Source organism: Triticum dicoccoides, chromosome 4A (genome assembly GCF_002162155.2).
Source record: "Triticum dicoccoides isolate Atlit2015 ecotype Zavitan chromosome 4A, WEW_v2.0, whole genome shotgun sequence".
In the NCBI taxonomy this organism is placed as follows: Eukaryota; Viridiplantae; Streptophyta; class Magnoliopsida; order Poales; family Poaceae; genus Triticum; species Triticum dicoccoides.
The window spans coordinates 658,832,485-658,855,595 of NC_041386.1; positions in this window are offsets into that span (position 1 = coordinate 658,832,485).

Here is a 23,111-nt window from a genome sequence, read left to right on the forward strand (position 1 = left end):
CCGCCACAACTACCGCCCTTAGTACAGCAAAACCCAACACGAAAAATATCGTTCTCGAATCGAGGCGGCAGTAGCCCGGAAGCACAGCGGTACTACGGCCGAAGACCCCAAGCGGTACTACCGTTCGGAGAGCGGTAGTACAGCTCTAGAGAAAGCGGTAGTACCGCTCGAGGCGGGGAAACAGCAGTTTCCTACTTCCGTGGTCAGATCCGGTACTACCGTCCTACCAAATTCAAAAATACTCCAACCAAACACTAATCCAAACTGTCTAGAAGCAATCTCCATCCTACTCAACCCTAGATCTGGCCAAAAATCTAGAGATGCAACTACTATTGCCCCTAAGAAGCTAGATTGGAAATCTAGACAAAAGGAAAAAGAGAACGGGGGCAATACCAGCATCCATGGCAAGAGGAAACGGTGGGGATTGACTCCACCGAAGGAAATGGAGAGGAGCGCCCCAGAGAGGGAGATCCATCGGAGCCCTACCGCGGCGCCGGTTGCTGAGGAGAGAGGAACAAAGCGAGGGGGCGAGCGAATGGGTATGGGGGAGAAGAAAACTCCCCCTGCCCTCGATATAACCCCCAGCCCGCGCCTCACGGCGGTAGTACCGCGCTGGAGGGCGGTAGTACCGCTAGGAGTGGTAGTACCGCTCGCCACGAGCGGTAGTACCGCTTCAGCAACCACACTGCTCCTAAACCTATGGCTAACGCTCCAAAAAAACAAAAGCAAGGGCAAGAGAAAGAGAAGACCAACCAGGCAGCACACACACAAACAATGGACTAGAAACTACTCAAACAAAAACAAACACACGAACCAGAGCGAACTCTGGCCTCTCTCAGGAGAGGACGGTGGCCGGAGCCACCTATGTTTGAGTCAATTGGTATGTCACCGCGAAGAATTATCCTTGGGCCCATGACCAACACTCGTCTTTGAAGCACAAGTACCATAAAAAATGGCTAATGTGAAAGGGTTGATTGATTTATGCATAATGGGGGGAGGGAGAGTTCATTGAGAGAACAACACTCCCCCTATGTCCATGCCTACATCTAAGCTAGACACCAAGTTGAGTGAGGTGGGGTGTGCAAGGGTTCAAGTCACATTGCTCGAATCAATGATATTTAGCTCATGCCTTAACTCGTGAAATCTTGCTTCATCCAAGGGCTTCGTGAAAATATCTGCAAGGTTATCATGAGTGTTGACGTACTTGATCTCGATCTCTCCTCGCCTAATGTGATCCTGGATGAAATGATACCGAATCTCCATATGCTTCGTCTTGAAGTGTTGCACCGGGTTGAGAGAAATCTTGATGGCACTTTCGTTGTCACACCACAGAGGCACTTTGTCACAAATGACACCGTATTCCTTTAAAGTTTGCCTCATCCATAAGAGTTGTGCACAACAACTACTGGCCGCCACATATTCAGCTTCGGTGGACGAGAGAGATACACAACTTTGCTTTTCGGAAGACCAACTCACCAAAGAGCACCCAAGAAACTGGCACCCTCCGAAAGTGGACTTCCTATCCACTTTGTCTCCCGCCCAATTGGAATCCGTAAATCCTTCAAGCTTGAAGTTTGCCCCTCTTGGGTACCATAAGCCAAAGTTTGGGGTATGAGCCAAATATCGAAAGATTCGCTTGACCGCCACATAGTGACTTTCCTTCGGTGCAGCTTGAAACCGTGCACACATCCCCACACTCAACATGATATCCGGTCTAGATGCACAAAGGTAAAGCAAGGAGCCAATCATGGAGCGATATACCTTTTGATCCACCGCTTTCCCATTGGGATCAATGTCAAGTTGTCACTTGGTGGGCATTGGAGTAGAGGCCGGCTTGACATCACTTAGCTTGAATCTCTTGAGCATGTCTTGAGTGTATTTGGCTTGGTTGATGAAGGTACCTTCTCTTCTTTGTTTGATATCAAAACCAAGGAAGAACTTCAACTCTCCCATTGAAGACATCTTGAACTTAGAGGTCATGAGAGCGGCAAATTCTTCATTGAAAGCTTTGTTAGGGGAACCAAAGATAATGTCATCAACATATAGTTGGCATACAAACAACTCCCCTTTGACCTTCTTAGTAAAAAGAGTGGGATCGATTAGCCCAACTTCAAATCCACGATCTTGTAACAACTCGGTAAGGTGGTCATACCACGCACGTGGGGCTTGTTTAAGGCCATAGAGTGCCTTATCGAGTTGATATACATGATCCGGAAAGAAGGGATCCTCGAACCCGGGGGGTTGCTTGACATAGACCTACTCATTAATAGGACCATTAAGAAAAGCACTTTTCACATCCATTTGTTGCAACTTAAAGTTGTGATGGGAAGCATAAGCAATCAACAAACGGATGGATTCAAGGCAAGCAACGGGAGCAAAGGTTTCACCGTAGTCGATACCCTCGACTTGGAGTAGCCTTGTGCTACCAATCTTGCCTTGTTGCGAATTATGTTCCCATGAGTATCTTGCTTGTTCTTGAAGATCCACTTGGTTCCAATGATGTTATGGTTCCCGGAAGGCCTTGGCACCAACCTCCACACCTTGTTGTACTCGAAGTTGTTGAGTTCTTCATGCATGGCATTGAGCCAATCCGAGTCTTCGAGCGCCTCATAGACCCCCTTTCTTAGGATTCCAACCACATTCTCCATGAGATGACCTTTGGTGGTGAGTTTGGAAGCAATCTTCGCGGCACGACGCTCTAATTCCTCCTCGGATGTCGAAGGAGGAGGGTTCACTTGATCATCTTGAGCGTCGTCATGAGCTTGTTCTTGATCTTGAGCTTGCTCATGATCTTGAACTTGCTCGAGGGGGAGAACTTGACCTTGGGCATCATGTGAAGGTTCACCACCATCTTGAGATTGATCTTGCCCTTGGTCTTGTTCCCGAGGTTGAGGGCCTTCACTTTGTTCTTCGGAAGCGTGTGTGTCTTGAGTAGGTGAAGGCTGCACAGAGGTGAGCATTGTCCTTCTCCTTCGGTCACAAGGGGTTCCTCAATGGGTAAGATATGACCAATACCCATTCTTCTTATGGCTTGGGGAGGAATTTCATCACCTACATCACAAGTACCACTTTGCTCCACTTGGGAGCCGTTATTTTCATCAAACTCTACGTTACACGTCTCCTCGATGAGTCCGTTGGACTTGTTGAGAACACGGTAAGCATGACAGTTTGTAGCATAACCAACAAATATGCCCTCATGAGCTCTAGCCTCGAATTTAGACAAACGGACACCTTTCTTGAGAATGAAACACTTACACCCGAACACCCGGAAGTACTTGAGATTGGGCTTGTTCCCGGTGAGTATCTCATACGGAGTCTTGTTCAAGCCTTTGCGGAGATAGAGCCGATTGGATGCATGACATGCTGTGTTGATGGCTTTGGCCCAAAAGTTGTATGGAGACTTGAACTCTGCCATCATGGTCCTTGCCGCATCCATCAACGTCCGGTTCTTCCTCTCCGCAACACCATTTTGTTGAGGGGTATATGGTGCAGAATATTGATGCTTGATCCCTTCATCACTAAGAAACTCATCCAAGGTGTAGTTCTTGAACTCGGTGTCGTTGTCACTTCTTATTGTCAGGATCTTTGCATTATGTTTGACGTTGAGCTTCATTTGCAAAGTCGATGACGGTTTGTTGAGTCTCACTCTTCCTCTTGAAGAAGTATACCCAAGTGTATCTTGAATAATCATCCACAATCACCAAGCAATACTTTCTACCCCCAAGACTATCAAAGGATGGAGGCCCGAAGAGGTCCACGTGCAGGAGCTCCAAGGGTCTCTTCGAGTAGATGATAGTCGTGGGAGGGTGAGCCGTCTCATGAAGCCTTCCTTTGATACAAGCACTGCAAACACGATCTTTGGCAAAACTAACATTCGTTAGTCCATGAACATGGTCCCCCTTGAGAAGACTTTGCAAAGATCTCATATTGATGTGGGCTAAACGGCGATGCCAAAGCCATCCCACATCAACTTTAGCCATTAGGCATGTCGCGGTCTTAGTGGGTTGCTCCGAAAAGTTAATCACATAGAGACCGTTCTCGACATGCCCAACAAAGGCTACTTTAAGAGTCTTGCTCCACAAGAGGGCCACGGTATCAATATCAAAGAAGGTGGCAAAGCCCATGAGTGCGAGTTGACGAACGGAAAGTAAATTGAACGCAAGGGACTCAACAAGCATGACTTTCTCGATCGTTAGATCATGAGAAATGACAACCTTGCCAAGACCCAATACCTTAGAATGTGAGGCATCACCCCATTCAACATTGGTGGGCATAGATGGGATCTTGTGCACGTCTACCACCAAGTCCTTGCTCCCGTTCATATGATTTGTTGCTCCACTATCGAGCAACCATGATCCCCCACCGGAAGCAAACACCTACAAGATATCAATGCTTGATTTTAGGTACCCATTGAGTAATGGGTCCTTTGATGTTAGTAACAAGGGTCTTAGGAACTCAAATAGACCATTCAATGTACTCATAAGAAGAACCAACAAATTTAGCATAAACATGCCCATCGCTAGCACGACACAACACATAAGAAGGGTTAAAGTCGCCGGCTTTGTTGGGAGAGATGGCTTTGCGCTCTTTGGCATCACCACTCCTCGCATTGTCATTCTTCTTCTTAGGAGCACCCTCTCCCTCCTTCACAAAAGTTTGCTTGAGCGGGGGAGGTCGATTGGTCTTGTTATTCTTCTCCTTGTTCTTCTTCTTGTTCTTGGACTTGGGCGTGAACCCAACTCCCTCCTTGCCCACAACTTCCTTTTGATTGCTCAAAAGGTCATTTAGGTTCTTCTCGCCTTGTATGCATGACACAAGACCTTTCTCGAGTTGTTCCTTCAACTTGGCATTCTCCTCCACAAGATGCACATGCTCACAACATGGGTTAGTAGCATTTGCATTATCAATTAAGACCATGTGAGGAAATGTGGCCTTTTCCTTGGTAAGCTTAACTTGGAGTTGAGCATGAGACTCCTTGAGGTTTGCATGAGCACCTTTCAAGACCTTATGGGCCTTGTCAAGTACATCAAACTCCTCCTTGAGTCTAGCATGATCAACCCCAAGTTTAGCCTTCTCAGAAGTTAGAACACGAGACACAACAAGAGCATGATCAAGATCTTTCTTTAATTTGGCATGATCATCGTTGTGTGACTCCTCAAGAGCCAAACGATGCCCACGCTCTTTAGCAAGATCATTAGATAGATCCGATATCTCATCGGCGTAATCACGACTATGACCTTCCATCTTAGAGATGGTTTCTTCGTGAGCCTCTATCATGTCATTGGCTTCACCAAGTTGTTCCAAGAGAGCAACAAAGTGCTTCTTGGATTTGCCCTTGATCTTACTCATGAAGGACTCAAATTCATTAATCTCCTCATTAGACCTCTTACCATTATCAAAGTCATCCGTTGAAGGAGGATTAGGAATAATGGTGGTTTTGATATTGGAGGTTACCTTGTTGGTGGCCTTAGCCATGAGGCACTTGGCAGTGATGTTCTCGTTAGGTGCATCGAAGAGAGACACCCGGGGAGTTGTGACAATGGCAATGGATGCCATGGCCATTGTTTCACCATATTCATCATCATCGTCATCCTCACGGTATTCTTCTTGAACCACCAACCCGCGAGTAGGAGTCTTCTTGGTGAAGTTGTTCTTGTTGGGGAAGGACTTGGCTTTGTCTTTTCGGATGAACTTGCCACCATTGTCTTCCCGCTTCTCATAAGGACAATCCGCAACGAAATGGCTAACATTGCCACAGTTGAAACAAGTTCTAACTCGTTGCCTGCCCTTGAGGCCACTTGAGTTGTTCTTGTTGAAGTTGGGTCTTGTATTCTTCTTACTCCAAAATTGTCTTGAGGCAAGAGCCATGTGCTCATGATAATCATACTTCGTGTCCTTGGGGTTGCTCTCCTCATCTTCCTCTTCTTCTTCTTCTTCCACACTAACCTTGGCCTTCAAGGCAAGATTGGGCTTATTTTCCCTTTGAGAACGGAGCACCGCATTGTCGGCGGTCTTGTCCAAGATGCTCATTGCAACAAACTCATCCAACACTTCACCAGAGGTCATGGAGTGGAAGTCCGGTCTTTGGCGAATGACGGGGGACATGGCCTTATTGTAGGGCATCATGGCCTTGAGGAACTTGCGCTTGATCCAGTTGTCATCCGTGTCCTTGCTCCCATGATCTTGGAGTGCGACCGCGAGTTTGGTCACTCTTTGAAAGAGCTCACGAGGTTCTTCATCCTCTTTCATTGCAAACTCATCGGCTTCATCTTGCACCACTTCATAGTTGGAGCGCTGAATGCTAGCACTTCATCGATAGAGAGACTCAACACATTTCCATGCTTCTTTAGCCATGACATGAGGTCGAAGATGAGGGAGATCTTCGGGAAGGATTGCATCTTGGATGATGAAGAGAGCAGTCTCATTGAATAGATTGTCCACTTCTTCTCGAGGGGTGAAGTTGCTTGGATCATGAGGATAGAAACCTTCTTCAATAATTCTCCAAAGGTTAGTGTTCACATGTTTTAAGTGACGCTTGAAACGATAAATCCAAGAGTCAAAATCTTCATTTTTCACATATTTAGGAGGAGGACCGGCATGATTCAAATGAGTAGAGGGGATCGGTCCTCTATACACTGGGGGTTCCACATTGGCAAAGATGCCGGTGCCATTTCTACCACTAGTAGACGGACTCTTTTCACTGTTAGCTTCCCCCTTGTCGGAGGTAGCATCCGTCACCTTGTTAGTGGGGTCACCCACTTTAATCGGCGAGGTAGATAGTTTAAGTCCGTCTAGGAATTCAGAAAACATGCTTTTAACCTCGGCCGTCATGGAGGTTTTCAATGTGTCTAAAGCCACATTGAATTCCTCACGTGAGACCGAGGCTCCCCCTTCGGCCGTGGACGAGATGGGATTCACACCGGAGTGCTCCTCCGCACCGTCGTGGGTGTCAACCATACTCTTCGGACGACAAAGTCCTTAATAAAGAGACGAGGCTCGGATACCAATTGAAAGGATCGATATGGTTGACTAGAGGGGGGGGGTGAATAGGCAACTAACAATTTTTAGACTTTTCTTTAAGAATTTAAACCTTGCAATGAAATAGGTTGTCTAGATGTGCAACTACGTGGACAACCTATATGATGCAAAGACAAAAAGCACACAAGCAAGCAATAGATACAAGTCAAGTAAGCTTGCAAAAGTAAAGGGACAAGATAACCAAGAGTGGAGCCGGTGGAGACGAGGATGTGTTACCGAAGTTCCTTCCTTTTAAGGGGAAGTACGTCTCCGTTAGAGCGGTGTGGAGGCACAATGCTCCCCAAGAAGCCACTAGGGCCACCGTAATCTCCTCACGCCCTCACACAATGTGAGATGCCGTGATTCCACTATTGGAGCCCTTGAAGGCGGCAACCGGACCTTTACAAACAAGATTGGGGCTATCTCCACAACACTTGGAGGCTCCGAACAACACCACGAAGCTTCACCACAATGGAGTATGGCTTCGAGGTGACCTCAACCGTCTAGGGTGCTCAACACCCAAGAGTAACAAGATCCTCTAGGGATTAGTGGGGGGAATCAAATTTCTCTTGGTGGAAGTGTAGATCTGGGCCTTCTCAACCAATCCCGAATAAATCAACAAGTTTGATTGGCTAGGGAAAGAGATCGGGCCAAAATGGAGCTTGGAGCAACAATGGAGCTTTGGGGGCTAGAGGTAGGTCAACTTTGGGGAAGAAGACCCTTTTATATAGTGGGGGGATCAATCCAACCGTTATCCCAATGAGCAGCCCCGCACAGAGCGGTACTACCGCTAGGGAAGGGCGGTACTACCACTCCGGGCGGTACTACCGCTCAACCCAGCGGTACTGCTGCGCTGACAGGGCCCTGACCCCAGGGCGGTACTACCGTGGGGTAGGCGCGGTACTACCGCTTGGAGCGGTACTACCGCCACAACTACCGCCCTTAGTACCGCAAAACCCGACACGAAAAACATCGTTCTCGAATCGAGGCGGCAGTAGCCCGAAAGCACAGCGGTACTACGGCCGAAGACCCCAAGCGGCACTACCGTTCGGAGAGGAGTACTACCGTTCGGAGAGCGGTACTACCGCTCTGAGAGCGGTACTACCGCTGGGGAGCTTCGGCGGTACTACCGCTATGGGTCGCGGTACTACCGCTGTGGGTCGCGGTACTACCGCTGGGGCAGAGCAAAGCATACTAAGGGGAAAACGGCAGCTCCAATGAAGCGGAAAGAAAACGACGGGTGTGATATGGATGTGTACGTGTTGATTCCACCCTAGTCTTACCAAAGCGGATCCCCTCTTGATAGTACGGTGACTCCTACGGGACTAGTCCACCAACAACGAAACGAAGGAGCTACACCGTCTTGAATAAAACACCGAGGGGAGAAAATCGTCTCGTGCCAAAGGAAGAAACTATGAAAGAACTTAACGCAAGTGATTAGTCCGCAAAAGCATTGTCATCAATCACCAAAACATCTTGGGGATAAGTATGCCCTTACAATCTCCCCCTTTTTGGTGGATTGATGACAATACAGGATTTGCACAATATGAGAGATAGAGAACAAGCGCAAACAACCCCAACGTCCTAAAATGTAGATGTGCTCCCCCTAGATGTGTGCTATCTCGATAAGTGCTTTGGACTGCACGGCACACATACTAGGATCAATGCTCCCCCTACATTTTAGAGACCAACCACCTAAGTGGGGTAAACGAGAGTAGGAAAGATAACTAAACAGGATAAGCATGCAACTCATAAGCTAGATAGAGACAAAGATAAAGATACTGGAAAGATAAGATAGCATATGTCTCACACCATATGACTCGAGCTTAGGTCTCACTGACACAAACCAAAAGCGAGGAAAACACAAACGCAGAAGACGGAAGACACAAAGCACAAAGCACAAATCCCTAAACTCTCTCCCCCTTTGGCATCGAGACACCAAAAAGGAGAGGGAGTGTTGCTACGGCTCCATGTGAGAGCAAACGAGGAACACACACATCAGAGCTCAGAGGGATCATCTGCACCACCGTCGTTAGTCTGGAAGTGCTCGGCATCAGAATCGGTCCACGGGCAGTGCTGCTGAATCCACTCCTCCTCCTCGGTAAGCTGATCCTCAGATCCACTGATCATAGTAGCACCCATCTGACGCATGAGCTCCTTGTGGCGACCTCGAGCCTTCTTCTCGGCCACATGAGTCATGTACTGACCGTGAGACTCCATGCAGAACAGCTTCTTCACCTTGAGCTTGAGTTTCTTGGCCCAAGAAGGATCTGCCTCAGAAGGCACGTAGTCATCATCTTCATCCTCAGCCTCAGCCCCAATCTCCTCCTCAGTCTCCATGGCAGCAGCAGATGAAGGAACTCCAGTCCTAGGGGTCTGAGTGCGCCAGTTATCCTTCTTCCTCAGACGCTTGACATCGTGAGAGACCAACTCTCCAGTCTCCAGCAACACCTTGGGATAGACACGATCCCAGGCATTCTCAATGAGCAGCATGATGAACGGACCATAAATCGGGCACTTGCGCTCGGAGATAGCAGATAGCAGCTCAGACCACATAACATGAGAGATATCCAAGGACTCTCCGGTGTTCTGTCCCTTCTCACGCTGGCAGAAGAGAAGCATGTCCACGAGATAGGAGTGAACCTGGTCCAGATTCCCGATACGAGGGAAAAGAGTCTCTCTGAAGATACGGTGAAGGATATCCAGATAGGCAGGCAGCTCATAGGTTTTCTTCTTCGTCTCAGGGTTGATCCTCAGAGTGCAGTAGGGCCATAGGGCTTGCTTGTGAGTGGCATTGGCGCGATGGTGGGGGCGAAAGCCAACAGAAGACTCAAGACCTAGATCTTCCACCCCAATCAACTCCATGAAAGCTTTCCACTTGACTGAAAGCAACTTGCCATTGGTCATCCAAGTCAGCGTCCTATCCTCATCAGTCCCAAGGTGAACCGTGGCATAGAATTGGGCCACAATATCAGCATCATAGTCCTTATTGAATTGCATGATCCCGAGAATGTTCAGTTGAGTGCACATCTAAAGAGCTTCACCAAAGTATTCAGGATCGTTCTACATATGCTCGGTGTCGATGGAGTGCACGTTGACATAGAGATTCTTCTTGGCTTTGAGAACATCAAAGAAGATGGCAAACTGGAACCTGTTCCAGAACGGACGGTTGACCAAAGTGGGATCTTGGTCGTCCTCATACGGGTTGCGGCGGCGCCTTGCCCAGAACTCCTTGGGCGGCATTTCTGGCACGGTTTTGCCTGGCTTTGGCTTGACCCCAGGCTTCTTCTGCAGTTGAGGAGGAGGTGGAGCACTAGAAGATCCTCCCACAGGCTCAGTGGTGCGGTAGCGCTTGGATGAGGCACGACCGGGGTTGACACGACGAGCCTGATGCTCAGGAACCTCATCACCTGGAACCACACACACAAACACGCAAACAACCAGAAAGAACGAGCGTAAGCCACAAAACACGAGCAAAAAGATCACTGAGAGGTAGGAGCATGACGAAAACTGGTAGAGGGGCGGTAGTACCATGACCCTTCAGCGGTAGTACCGCTCTGGAGAGAGCGGTAGTACCGCTCCAAGCGGTAGTACCGCTCTGGAGAAAGCGGTAGTACCGCTCGAGGCGGGGAAACAGCAGTTTCCTACTTCCGTGGTCAGATCCGGTACTACCATCCTACCAAATTCAAAAATACTCCAACCAAACACTAATCCAAACTGTCTAGAAGCAATCTCCATCCTACTCAAGCCTAGATCTGGCCAAAAATCTAGAGATGCAACTGCTATTGCCCCTAAGAAGCTAGATTGGAAATCTAGACAAAAGAAAAAAGAGAACGGGGGCAATACCGGCATCCATGGCAAGAGGAAACGGTGGGGATCGACTCCACCGAAGGAAATGGAGAGGAGCGCCCCGGAGAGAGAGATCCCCCGGAGCCCTCCCGCGGCGTCGGTTGCTGAGGAGAGAGGAACAAAGCGAGGGGGCGAGCGAATGGGTATGGGGGAGAAGAAAACTCCCCCTGCCCCCGATATAACCCCCGGCCCGCGCCTCACGGCGGTAGTACCGCGCTGGAGGGCGGTAGTACCACTCGCCACCAGCGGTAGTACCGCTTTAGCAACCACACTGCTCCTAAACCTATGGCTAACGCTCCAAAAAAATGAAAGCAAGGGCAAGAGAAAGAGAAGACCAACCAGGCAGCACACACACAAACAACGGACCGGAAACCACTCAAACAAAAACAAACACACGAACCAGAGCGAGCTCTGGCCTCTCTCAGGAGAGGACGGTGGCCGGAGCCACCTATGTTTGCGTCAATTGGTATGGCACCGCGAAGAAATATCCTTGGGCCCATGACCAACACTCGTCTTTGAAGCACAAGTACCATCAAAAATGGCTAATGTGAAAGGGTTGATCGATTTATGCATAATTGGGGGAGGGAGAGTTCATTGAGAGAACAACACTCCCCCTATGTCCATGCCTACATCTAAGCTAGACACTAAGTTGAGTGGGGTGGGGTTCGCAAGGGTTCAAGTCACATTGCTCGAATCAATGATATTTAGCTCATGCCTTAACTCGCGAAATCTTGCTTCATCCAAGGGCTTCGTGAAAATATCTGCAAGGTTGTCATGTGTGTTGACATACTTGAGCTCGATCTCTCCTCGCCTAATGTGATCCCGGATGAAATGATACCGAATCTCAATATGCTTCGTCTTGAAGTGTTGCACCGGGTTGAGAGAAATCTTGATGGCACTTTCGTTGTCACACCAAAGAGGCACTTTGTCACAAATGACACCGTATTCCTTTAAAGTTTGCCTCATCCATAAGAGTTGTGCACAACAACTACCGGCCGCCACATATTCAGCTTCGCTGGACGAGAGAGATACACAACTTTGCTTTTTGGAAGACCAACTCACCCAAGAGCACCCAAGAAACTGGCACCCTCCGGAAGTGGACTTCCTATCCACTTTGTCTCCCGCCCAATCGGAATCCGTAAATCCTTCAAGCTTGAAGTTTGCCCCTCTTGGGTACCATAAGCTAAAGTTTGGGGTATGAGCCAAATATCGGAAGATTCGCTTGACCGCCACATAGTGACTTTCCTTCGGTGCAGCTTGAAACCGTGCACACATCCCCACACTCAACATGATATCTGGTCTAGATGCACAAAGGTAAAGCAAGGAGCCAATCATGGGGCGATATACCTTTTGATCCACCGCTTTACCATTGGGATCAATGTCAAGTTGGCACTTGGTGGGCATTGGAGTAGAGGCCGGCTTGACATCACTTAGCTTGAATCTCTTGAGCATGTCTTGAGTGTATTTGGCTTGGTTGATGAAGGTACCTTCTCTTATTTGTTTGATATCAAAACCAAGGAAGAACTTCAACTCTCCCATTGAAGACATCTTGAACTTAGAGGTCATGAGAGCGGCAAATTCTTCATTGAAAGCTTTGTTAGGGGAACCAAAGATAATGTCATCAACATATAGTTGGCATACAAACAACTCCCCTTTGACCTTCTTAGTAAAAAGAGTGGGATCGATTAGCCCAACTTCAAATCCACGATCTTGTAACAACTCGGTAAGGTGGTCATACCACGCACGTGGGGCTTGTTTAAGGCCATAGAGTGCCTTATCGAGTTGATATACATGATCTGGAAAGAAGGGATCCTCGAACCTGGGGGGTTGCTTGACATAGACGAACTCAATAATAGGACCATTAAGAAAAGCACTTTTCACATCCATTTGTTGCAACTTAAAGTTGTGATGGGAAGCATAAGCAATCAACAAACGAATGGATTCAAGGCAAGCAACGGGAGCAAAGGTTTCACCGTAGTCGATACCCTCGACTTGGGAGTAGCCTTGTGCTACCAATCTTGCCTTGTTGCGAATTATGTTCCCATGAGCATCTTGCTTGTTCTTGAAGATCCACTTGGTTCCAATGATGTTATGGTTCCCGGAAGGCCTTGGCACCAACCTCCACACCTTGTTGTACTCGAAGTTGTTGAGTTCTTCATGCATGGCATTGAGCCAATCCGAGTCTTCGAGCGCCTCATAGACCCCCTTTCTTAGGCTTCCAACCACATTCTCCATGAGATGACCTTTGGTGGTGAGTTTGGAAGCAATCTTCACGGCACGACGCTCCAATTCCTCCTCGGATGTCAAAGGAGGAGGGTTCACTTGATCATCTTGAGCGTCATCATGAGCTTGTTCATGATCTTGAGCTTGCTCATGATCTTGAACTTGCTCGAGGGGGAGAACTTGACCTTGGGCATCATGTGAAGGTTCACCACCATCTTGAGATTGATCTTGCCCTTGGTCTTGTTCCCGACGTTGAGGGCCTTCACTTTGTTCTTCGGAAGCGTGTGGGTCTTGAGTAGGTGAAGGCTCCACAGAGGTGGAGCATTGTCCTTCTCCTTCGGTCACAAGGGGTTCCTCAATGGGTAAGATATGACCAATACGCATTCTTCTTATGGCTTGGGGAGGAATTTCATCACCTACATCACAAGTACCACTTTGCTCCACTTGGGAGCCGTTATTTTCATCAAACTCTACGTTACACGTCTCCTCGATGAGTCCGTTGGACTTGTTGAGAACACGGTAAGCATGAGAGTTTGTAGCATAACCAACAAATATGCCCTCATGAGCTCTAGCCTCGAATTTAGACAAACGGACACCTTTCTTGAGAATGAAACACTTACACCCGAACACCCGGAAGTACTTGAGATTGGGCTTGTTCCCGGTGAGTATCTCATGCGGAGTCTTGTTCAAGCCTTTGCGGAGATAGAGCCGATTGGATGCATGACATGCTGTGTTGATGGCTTCGGCCCAAAAGTTGTATGGAGACTTGAACTCCGCCATCATGGTCCTTGCCGCATCCATCAACGTCCGGTTCTTCCTCTCTGCAACACCATTTTGTTGAGGGGTATATGGTGCAGAATATTGATGCTTGATCCCTTCATCACTAAGAAACTCATCCAAGGTGTAGTTCTTGAACTCGGTGCCGTTGTCACTTCTTATTGTCAGGATCTTCGCATTATGTTGACGGTGAGCTTCATTTGCAAAGTCGATGACGGTTTGTTGAGTCTCACTCTTCCTCTTGAAGAAGTATACCCAAGTGTATCTTGAATAATCATCCACAATCACCAAGCAATACTTTCTACCCCCAAGACTATCAAAGGATGGAGGCCCGAAGAGGTCCACGTGCAGGAGCTCCAAGGGTCTCTTCGAGTAGATGATAGTCGTGGGAGGGTGAGCCGTGTCATGAAGCTTTCCTTTGATACAAGCACTGCAAACACGATCTTTGGCAAAACTAACATTCGTTAGTCCATGAACATGGTCCCCCTTGAGAAGACTTTGCAAAGATCTCATATTTACGTGGGCTAAACGGCGATGCCAAAGCCATCCCACATCAACTTTAGCCATTAGGCATGTCGCGGTCTTAGTGGGTTGCTCCGAAAAGTTAATCACATAGAGACCGTTCTCGACATGCCCAACAAAGGCTACTTTAAGAGTCTTGCTCCACAATAGGGCCACGGTATCAATATCAAAGAAGGTGGCAAAGCCCATGAGTGCGAGTTGACGAACGGAAAGTAAATTGAACGCAAGGGACTCAACAAGCATGACTTTCTCGATCGTTAGATCATGAGAAATGACAACCTTGCCAAGACCCAATACCTTAGAATGTGAGGCATCACCCCATTCAACATTGGTGGGCATAGATGGGATCTTGTGCACGTCCACCACCAAGTCCTTGCTCCCGTTCATATGATTTGTTGCTCCACTATCGAGCAACCATGATCCCCCACCGGAAGCAAACACCTACAAGATATCAATGCTTGATTTTAGGTACCCATTGAGTAATGGGTCCTTTGATGTTAGTAACAAGGGTCTTAGGAACTCAAATAGACCATTCAATGTACTCATAAGAAGAACCAACAAATTTAGCATAAACATGCCCATCGCTAGCACGACACAACACATAAGAAGGGTTAAAGTCGCCGGCTTTGTTGGGAGAGATGGCTTTGCGCTCTTTGGCATCACCACTCCTCGCATTGTCATTCTTCTTCTTAGGAGCACCCTCTCCCTCCTTCACAAAAGTTTGCTTGAGCGGGGGAGGTCGATTGGTCTTGTTATTCTTCTCCTTGTTCTTCTTCTTGTTCTTGGACTTGGGCGTGAACCCAACTCCCTCCTTGCCCACAACTTCCTTTTGATTGCTCAAAAGGTCATTTAGGTTCTTCTCGCCTTGTATGCATGACACAAGACCTTTCTCGAGTTGTTCCTTCAACTTGGCATTCTCCTCCACAAGATGCACATGCTCACAACATGGGTTAGTAGCATTTGCATTATCAATTAAGACCATGTGAGGAAATGTGGCCTTTTCCTTGGTAAGCTTAACTTGGAGTTGAGCATGAGACTCCTTGAGGTTTGCATGAGCACCTTTCAAGACCTTATGGGCCTTGTCAAGTACATCAAACTCCTCCTTGAGTCTAGCATGATCAACCCCAAGTTTAGCCTTCTCGGAAGTTAGAACACGAGACACAACAAGAGCATGATCAAGATCTTTCTTTAATTTGGCATGGTCATCGTTGTGTGACTCCTCAAGAGCCAAATGATGCCCACGCTCTTTAGCAAGATCATTAGATAGATCCGATATCTCATCGGCGTAATCACGACTATGACCTTCCATCTTAGAGATGGTTTCTTCGTGAGCCTTTATCATGTCATTGGCTTCACCAAGTTGTTCCAAGAGAGCAACAAAGTGCTTCTTGGATTTGCCCTTGAGCTTACTCATGAAGGACTCAAATTCATTAATCTCCTCATTAGACCTTTTACCATTATCAAAGTCATCCGTTGAAGGAGGATTAGGAATAATGGTGGTTTTGATATTGGGGGTTACCTTGTTGGTGGCCTTAGCCATGAGGCACTTGGCGGTGATGTTCTCGTTAGGTGCATCGAAGAGAGACACCCGGGGAGTTGTGACAATGGCAACGAATGCCATGGCCATTGTTTCACCATATTCATCATCATCGTCATCCTCACGGTATTCTTCTTGAACCACCAGCCCGCGAGTAGGAGTCTTCTTGGTGAAGTTGTTCTTGTTGGGGAAGGACTTGGCTTTGTCTTTTTGGATGAACTTGCCACCATTGTCTTCCCGCTTCTCATAAGGACAATCCGCAACGAAATGGCTAACATTGCCACAGTTGAAACAAGTTCTAACTCGTTGCTTGCCCTTGAGGCCACTTTAGTTGTTCTTGTTGAAGTTGGGTCTTGTATTCTTCTTACTCCAAAATTGTCTTGAGGCAAGAGCCATGCGCTCATGATAATCATACTTCGTGTCCTCGGGGTTGCTCTCCTCATCTTCCTCTTCTTCTTCTTCTTCTTCTTCTTCCACACTAACCTTGGCCTTCAAGGCAAGATTGGGCTTATTTGCCCTTTGAGAACGGAGCACCGCATTGTCGGCGGTCTTGTCCAAGATGCTCATTGCAACAAACTCATCCAACACTTCACCTGAGGTCATGGAGTGGAAGTCCGGTCTTTGGCGAATGACGGGGGACATGGCCTTGTTGTAGGGCATCATGGCCTTGAGGAACTTGCGCTTGATCCAGTTGTCATCCGTGTCCTTGCTCCCATGATCTTGGAGTGCGACCGCGAGTTTGGTCACTCTTCGAAAGAGCTCACGAGGTTCTTCATCCTCTTTCATTGCAAACTCATCGGCTTCATCTTGCACCACTTCATAGTTGGAGCGCTGAATGCTAGCACTTCCTCGATAGAGAGACTCAACACATTTCCATGCTTCTTTAGCCATGACATGAGGTCGAAGATGAGGGAGATCTTCGGGAAGGATTGCATCTTGGATGATGAAGAGAGCACTCTCATTGAATTGATTGTCCACTTCTTCTCGAGGGGTGAAGTTGCTTGGATCATGAGGATAGAAACCTTCTTCAATAATTCTCCAAAGGTTAGTGTTCACATGTTTTAAGTGACGCTTGAAGCGATAAACCCAGGAGTCAAAATCTTCATTTTTCACATATTTAGGAGGAGGACCGGCATGATTCAAATGAGTAGAGGGGATCGGCCCTCTATACACTGGGGGTTCCACATTGGCAAAGATGCCGGTGCCATTTCTACCACTAGTAGACGGACTCTTTTCACTGTTAGCTTCCCCCTTGTCGGAGGTAGCATCCGTCACCTTGTTAGTGGGGTCACCCACTTTCATCGGCGAGGTAGATAGTTTAAGTCCGTCTAGGAATTCAGAAAACATGCTTTTAACCTCGGCCGTCATGGAGGTTTTCAATGTGTCTAAAGCCACATTGAATTCCTCACGTGAGACCAAGTCTCCCCCTTCGGCCGTGGACGAGATGGGATTCACACCGGAGTGCTCCTCTGCACTGTCGTGGGTGTCAACCATACTCTTCGGACGACAAAGTCCTTAATAAAGAGACGAGGCTCGGATACCAATTGAAAGGATCGATATGGTTGACTAGAGGGGGGGTGAATAGGCAACTAACAATTTTTAGACTTTTCTTTAACAATTTAAACCTGGCAATGAAATAGGTTGTCTAGATGTGCAACTACGTGGACAACCTATATAATGCAAAGACAAAAAGCACACAAACAAGCAATAGATACAAGTCAAGTAAGCTTGCAAAAGTAAAGGGACAAGATAACCAAGAGTGGAGCCGGTGGAGACGAGGATGTGTTACCGAAGTTCCTTCCTTTTAAGGGGAAGTACGTCTCCGTTAGAGCGGTGTGGAGGCACAATGCTCCCCAAGAAGCCACTAGGACCACCGTAATCTCCTCACGCCCTCACACAATGCGAGATGCCGTGATTCCACTATTGGAGCCCTTGAAGGCGGCAACCGGACCTTTACAAACAAGATTGGGGCTATCTCCACAACAGTTGGAGGCTCCCAACAACACCACGAAGCTTCACCACAATGGAGTATGGCTTCCAGGTGACCTCAACCGTCTAGGGTGCTCAACACCCAATAGTAACAAGATCCGCTAGGGATAAGTGGGGGGAATCAAATTTCTCTTGGTGGAAGTGTAGATCTGGGCCTTCTCAACCAATCCTGAATAAATCAACAAGTTTGATTGGCTAGGGAGAGAGATCGGGCGAAAATGGAGCTTGGAGCAACAATGGAGCTTTGGGGGCTAGAGGTAGGTCAACTTTGGGGAAGAAGACCCCTTTATATAGTGGGGGGATCAATCCAACCATTATCCCACTGAGCAGCCCCGCACAGAGCGGTACTACCGCTAGGGAAGGGCCGTACTACCACTCCGGGCGGTACTACCGCTCAACCCAGCGGTACTGCCGCGCTGACAGGGCCCTGACCCCAGGGCGGTACTACCGTGGGGTAGGCGCGGTACTACCGCTTGGAGCGGTACTACAGCCACAACTACCGCCCTTAGTACCGCAAAACCCGACACGAAAAACATCATTCTCGAATCGAGGCGGCAGTAGCCCGGAAGCACAGCGGTACTACGGCCAAAGACCCCAAGCGGTACTACCGTTCAGAGAGCGGTACTACCGCTCTGAGAGCGGTACTACCGCTGGGGAGCTTCGGCGGTACTACCGCTGTGGGTCGCGGTACTACCGCTGTGGGTCGCGGTACTACCGCTGGGGCAGAGCAAAGCATACTAAGGGGAAAACGGCAGCTCCAATGAAGCGGAAAGAAAATGACGGGTGTGATATGGATGTGTACGTGTTGATTCCACCCTAGTCTTACCAAAGCGGATCCCCTCTTGATAGTACGGTGACTCCTACGGGACTAGTCCACCAACAACGAAACGAAGGAGCTACACCGTCTTGAATAAAACACCGAGGGGAGAAAATCGTCTCGTGCCAAAGGAAGAAACTCTGAAGGAACTTAACGCAAGTGATTAGTCCGCAAAAGCATTGTCATCAATCACCAAAACATCTTGGGGATAAGTATGCCCTTACAATCTCCCCCTTTTTTGTGGATTGATGACAATACGGGATTTGCACAATATGAGAGATATAGAACAAGCGCAAACACACCCAACGTCCTAAAATGTAGATGTGCTCCCCCTAGATGTGTGCTATCTCGATAAGTGCTTTGGACTGCACGGCACACATACTAGGATCAATGCTCCCCCTACATTTTAGAGACCAACCACCTAAGTGGGGTAAACGAGAGTAGGAAAGATAACTAAATAGGATAAGCATGCAACTCATAAGCTAGATAGAGACAAAGATAAAGATACTGGAAAGATAAGATAGCATATGTCTCACACCATATGACTCGAGCTTAGGTCTCACTGACACAAACCAAAAGCGAGGAAAACACAAACGCAGAAGACGGAAGACACAAAGCACAAAGCACAAATCCCTAAACTCTCTCCCCCTTTGGCATCGAGACACCAAAAAGGAGAGGGAGTGTTGCTACGGCTCCATGTGAGAGCAAACGAGGAAGACACACATCAGAGCTCAGAGGGATCATCTGCACCACCGTCGTTAGTCTGGAAGTGCTCGGCATCAGAATCGGTCCACGGGCAGTGCTGCTGAATCCACTCCTCCTCCTCGGTAAGCTGATCCTCAGATCCACTGGTCACAGTAGCACCCATCTGACGCATGAGCTCCTTGTGGCGACCTCGGGCCTTCTTCTCGGCCACATGAGTCATGTACTGACCGTGAGACTCCATGCAGAACAGCTTCTTCACCTTGAGCTTGAGTTTCTTGGCCCAAGAGGGCTCTGCCTCAGAAGGCACGTAGTCATCATCTTCATCCTTAGCCTCAGCCCCAATCTCCTCCTCAGTCTCCATGGCAGCAGCAGATGAAGGAACTCCAGTCCTAGGGGTCTGAGTGCCCCAGTTATCCTTCTTCCTCAGACACTTGACATCGTGAGAGACCAACTCTCCAGTCTTCAACAACACCTTGGGATAGACACGATCCCAGGCATTCTCAATGAGCAGCATGATGAACGGACCATAAATCGGGCACTTGCGCTCGGAGATAGCAGATAGCAGCTCAGACCACATAACATGAGAGATATCCAAGGACTCTCCGGTGTTCTGTCCCTTCTCACGTTGGCAGAAGAGAAGCATGTCCACGAGATAGGAGTGAACCTGGTCCAGATTCCCGATACAAGGGAAAAGAGTCTCTCTGAAGATACGGTGAAGGATATCCAGATAGGCAGGCAGCTCATAGGTTTTCTTCTTCGTCTCAGGGTTGATCCTCAGAGTGCAGTAGGGCCATAGGGCTTGCTTGTGAGTGGCATTGGCGCGATGGTGGGGGCGGAAGCCAACAGAAGACTCAAGACCTAGATCTTCCACCCCAATCAACTCCATGAAAGCTTTCCACTTGACTGAAAGCAACTTGCCATTGGTCATCCAAGTCAGTGTCCTGTCCTCATCAGTCCCAAGGTGAACCGTGGCATAGAATTGGGCCAGAATATCAGCATCATAGTCCTTATTGAATTGCATGATCCCGAGAATGTTCAGTTGAGTGCACATCTGAAGAGCTTCACCAAAGTATTCAGGATCGTTCTACATATGCTCGGTGTCGATGGAGTGCATGTTGACATAGAGATTCTTCTTGGCTTTGAGAACATCAAAGAAGATGGCAAACTGGAACCTGTTCCAGAACGGACGGTTGACCAAAGTGGGATCTTGGTCGTCCTCATACGGGTTGCGGCGGCGCCTTGCCCAGAACTCCTTGGGCGGCATTTCTGGCACGGTTTTGCCTGGCTTTGGCTTGACCCCAGGCTTCTTCTGCAGTTGAGGAGGAGGTGGAGCACTAGAAGATCCTCCCACAGGCTCAGCGGTGCGGTAGTGCTTGGATGAGGCACGACCGGGGTTGACACGACGAGCCTGATGCTCAGGAACCTCATCACCTGGAACCACACACACAAACACGCAAACAACCAGAAAGAACGAGCGTAAGCCACAAAACACGAGCAAAAAGATCACTGAGAGGTAGGAGCATGACGGAAACTGGTAGAGGGGCGGTAGTACCATGACCCTTCAGCGGTAGTACCGCTCTAAGCGGTAGTACCGCTCTGGAGAGAGCGGTAGTACCGCTCCAAGCAGTAGTACCGCTCTGGAGAAAGCGGTAGTACCGCTCGAGGCGGAGAAACAGCAGTTTCCTACTTCCGTGGTCAGATCCGGTACTACCGTCCTACCAAATTCAAAAATACTCCAACCAAACACTAATCCAAACTGTCTAGAAGCAATCTCCATCCTACTCAAGCCTAGATCTGGCCAAAAATCTAGAGATGCAACTGCTATTGCCCCTAAGAAGCTAGATTGGAAATCTAGACAAAAGGAAAAAGAGAACGGGGGCAATACCGGCATCCATGGCAAGAGGAAACGGTGGGGATCGACTCCACCGAAGGAAATGGAGACGAGCGCCCCGGAGAGGGAGATCCTCCGGAGCCCTCCCGCGGTGTCGGTTGCTGAGGAGAGAGGAACAAAGCGAGGGGGCGAGCGAATGGGTATGGGGGAGAAGAAAACTCCCCCTGCCCCCGATATAACCCCCGGCCCGCGCCTCACGGTGGTAGTACCGCGCTGGAGGGCGGTAGTACCGCTCGCCACCAGCGGTAGTACCGCTTTAGCAACCACACTGCTCCTAAACCTACGGCTAATGCTCCAAAAAAATGAAAGCAAGGGCAAGAGAAAGAGAAGACCAACCAGGCAGCACACACACAAACAACGGACTAGAAACCACTCAAACAAAAACAAACACATGAACCAGAGCGAGCTCTGGCCTCTCTCAGGAGAGGACGATGGCCGGAGCCACCTATGTTTGAGTCAATTGGTATGGCACCGCGAAGAATTATCCTTGGGCCCATGACCAACACTCGTCTTTGAAGCACAAGTACCATCAAAAATGGCTAATGTGAAAGGGTTGATCGATTTATGCATAATGGGGGGAGGGAGAGTTCATTGAGAGAACAACACTCCCCCTATGTCCATGCCTACATCTAAGCTAGACACTAAGTTGAGTGGGGTGGGGTGTGCAAGGGTTCAAGTCACATTGCTCGAATCAATGATAGTTAGCTCATGCCTTAACTCGCAAAATCTTGCTTCATCCAAGGGCTTCGTGAAAATATCTGCAAGGTTGTCATGAGTGTTGACATACTTGAGCTCGATCTCTCCTCGCCTAATGTGATCCCGGATGAAATGATACCGAATCTCAATATGCTTCGTCTTGAAGTGTTGCACCGGGTTGAGAGAAATCTTGATGGCACTTTCGTTGTCACACCAAAGAGGCACTTTGTCACAAATGACACCGTATTCCTTTAAAGTTTGCCTCATCCATAAGAGTTGTGCACAACAACTACCGGCCGCCACATATTCAGCTTCGATGGACGAGAGAGATACACAACTTTGCTTTTTGGAAGACCAACTCACCCAAGAGCACCCAAGAAACTGGCACCCTCCGGAAGTGGACTTCCTATCCACTTTGTCTCCCGCCCAATCGGAATCCGTAAATCCTTCAAGCTTGAAGTTTGCCCCTCTTGGGTACCATAAGCTAAAGTTTGGGGTATGAGCCAAATATCGGAAGAGTCGCTTGAACGCCACATAGTGACTTTCCTTCGGTGCAGCTTGGAACCGTGCACACAGCCCCACACTCAACATGATATCTGGTCTAGATGCACAAAGGTAAAGCAAGGAGCCAATCATGGAGCGATATACCTTTTGATCCACCGCTTTACCATTGGGATCAATGTCAAGTTGTCACTTGGTGGGCATTGGAGTAGAGGCCGGCTTGACATCACTTAGCTTGAATCTCTTGAGCATGTCTTGAGTGTATTTGGCTTGGTTGATGAAGGTACCTTCTCTTCTTTGTTTGATATCAAAACCAAGGAAGAACTTCAACTCTCCCATTGAAGACATCTTGAACTTAGAGGTCATGAGAGCGGCAAATTCTTCATTGAAAGCTTTGTTAGGGGAACCAAAGATAATGTCATCAACATATAGTTGGCATACAAACAACTCCCCTTTGACCTTCTTAGTAAAAAGAGTGGGATCGATTAGCCCAACTTCAAATCCACGATCTTGTAACAACTCGGTAAGGTGGTCATACCACGCACGTGGGGCTTGTTTAAGGCCATAGAGTGCCTTATCGAGTTGAT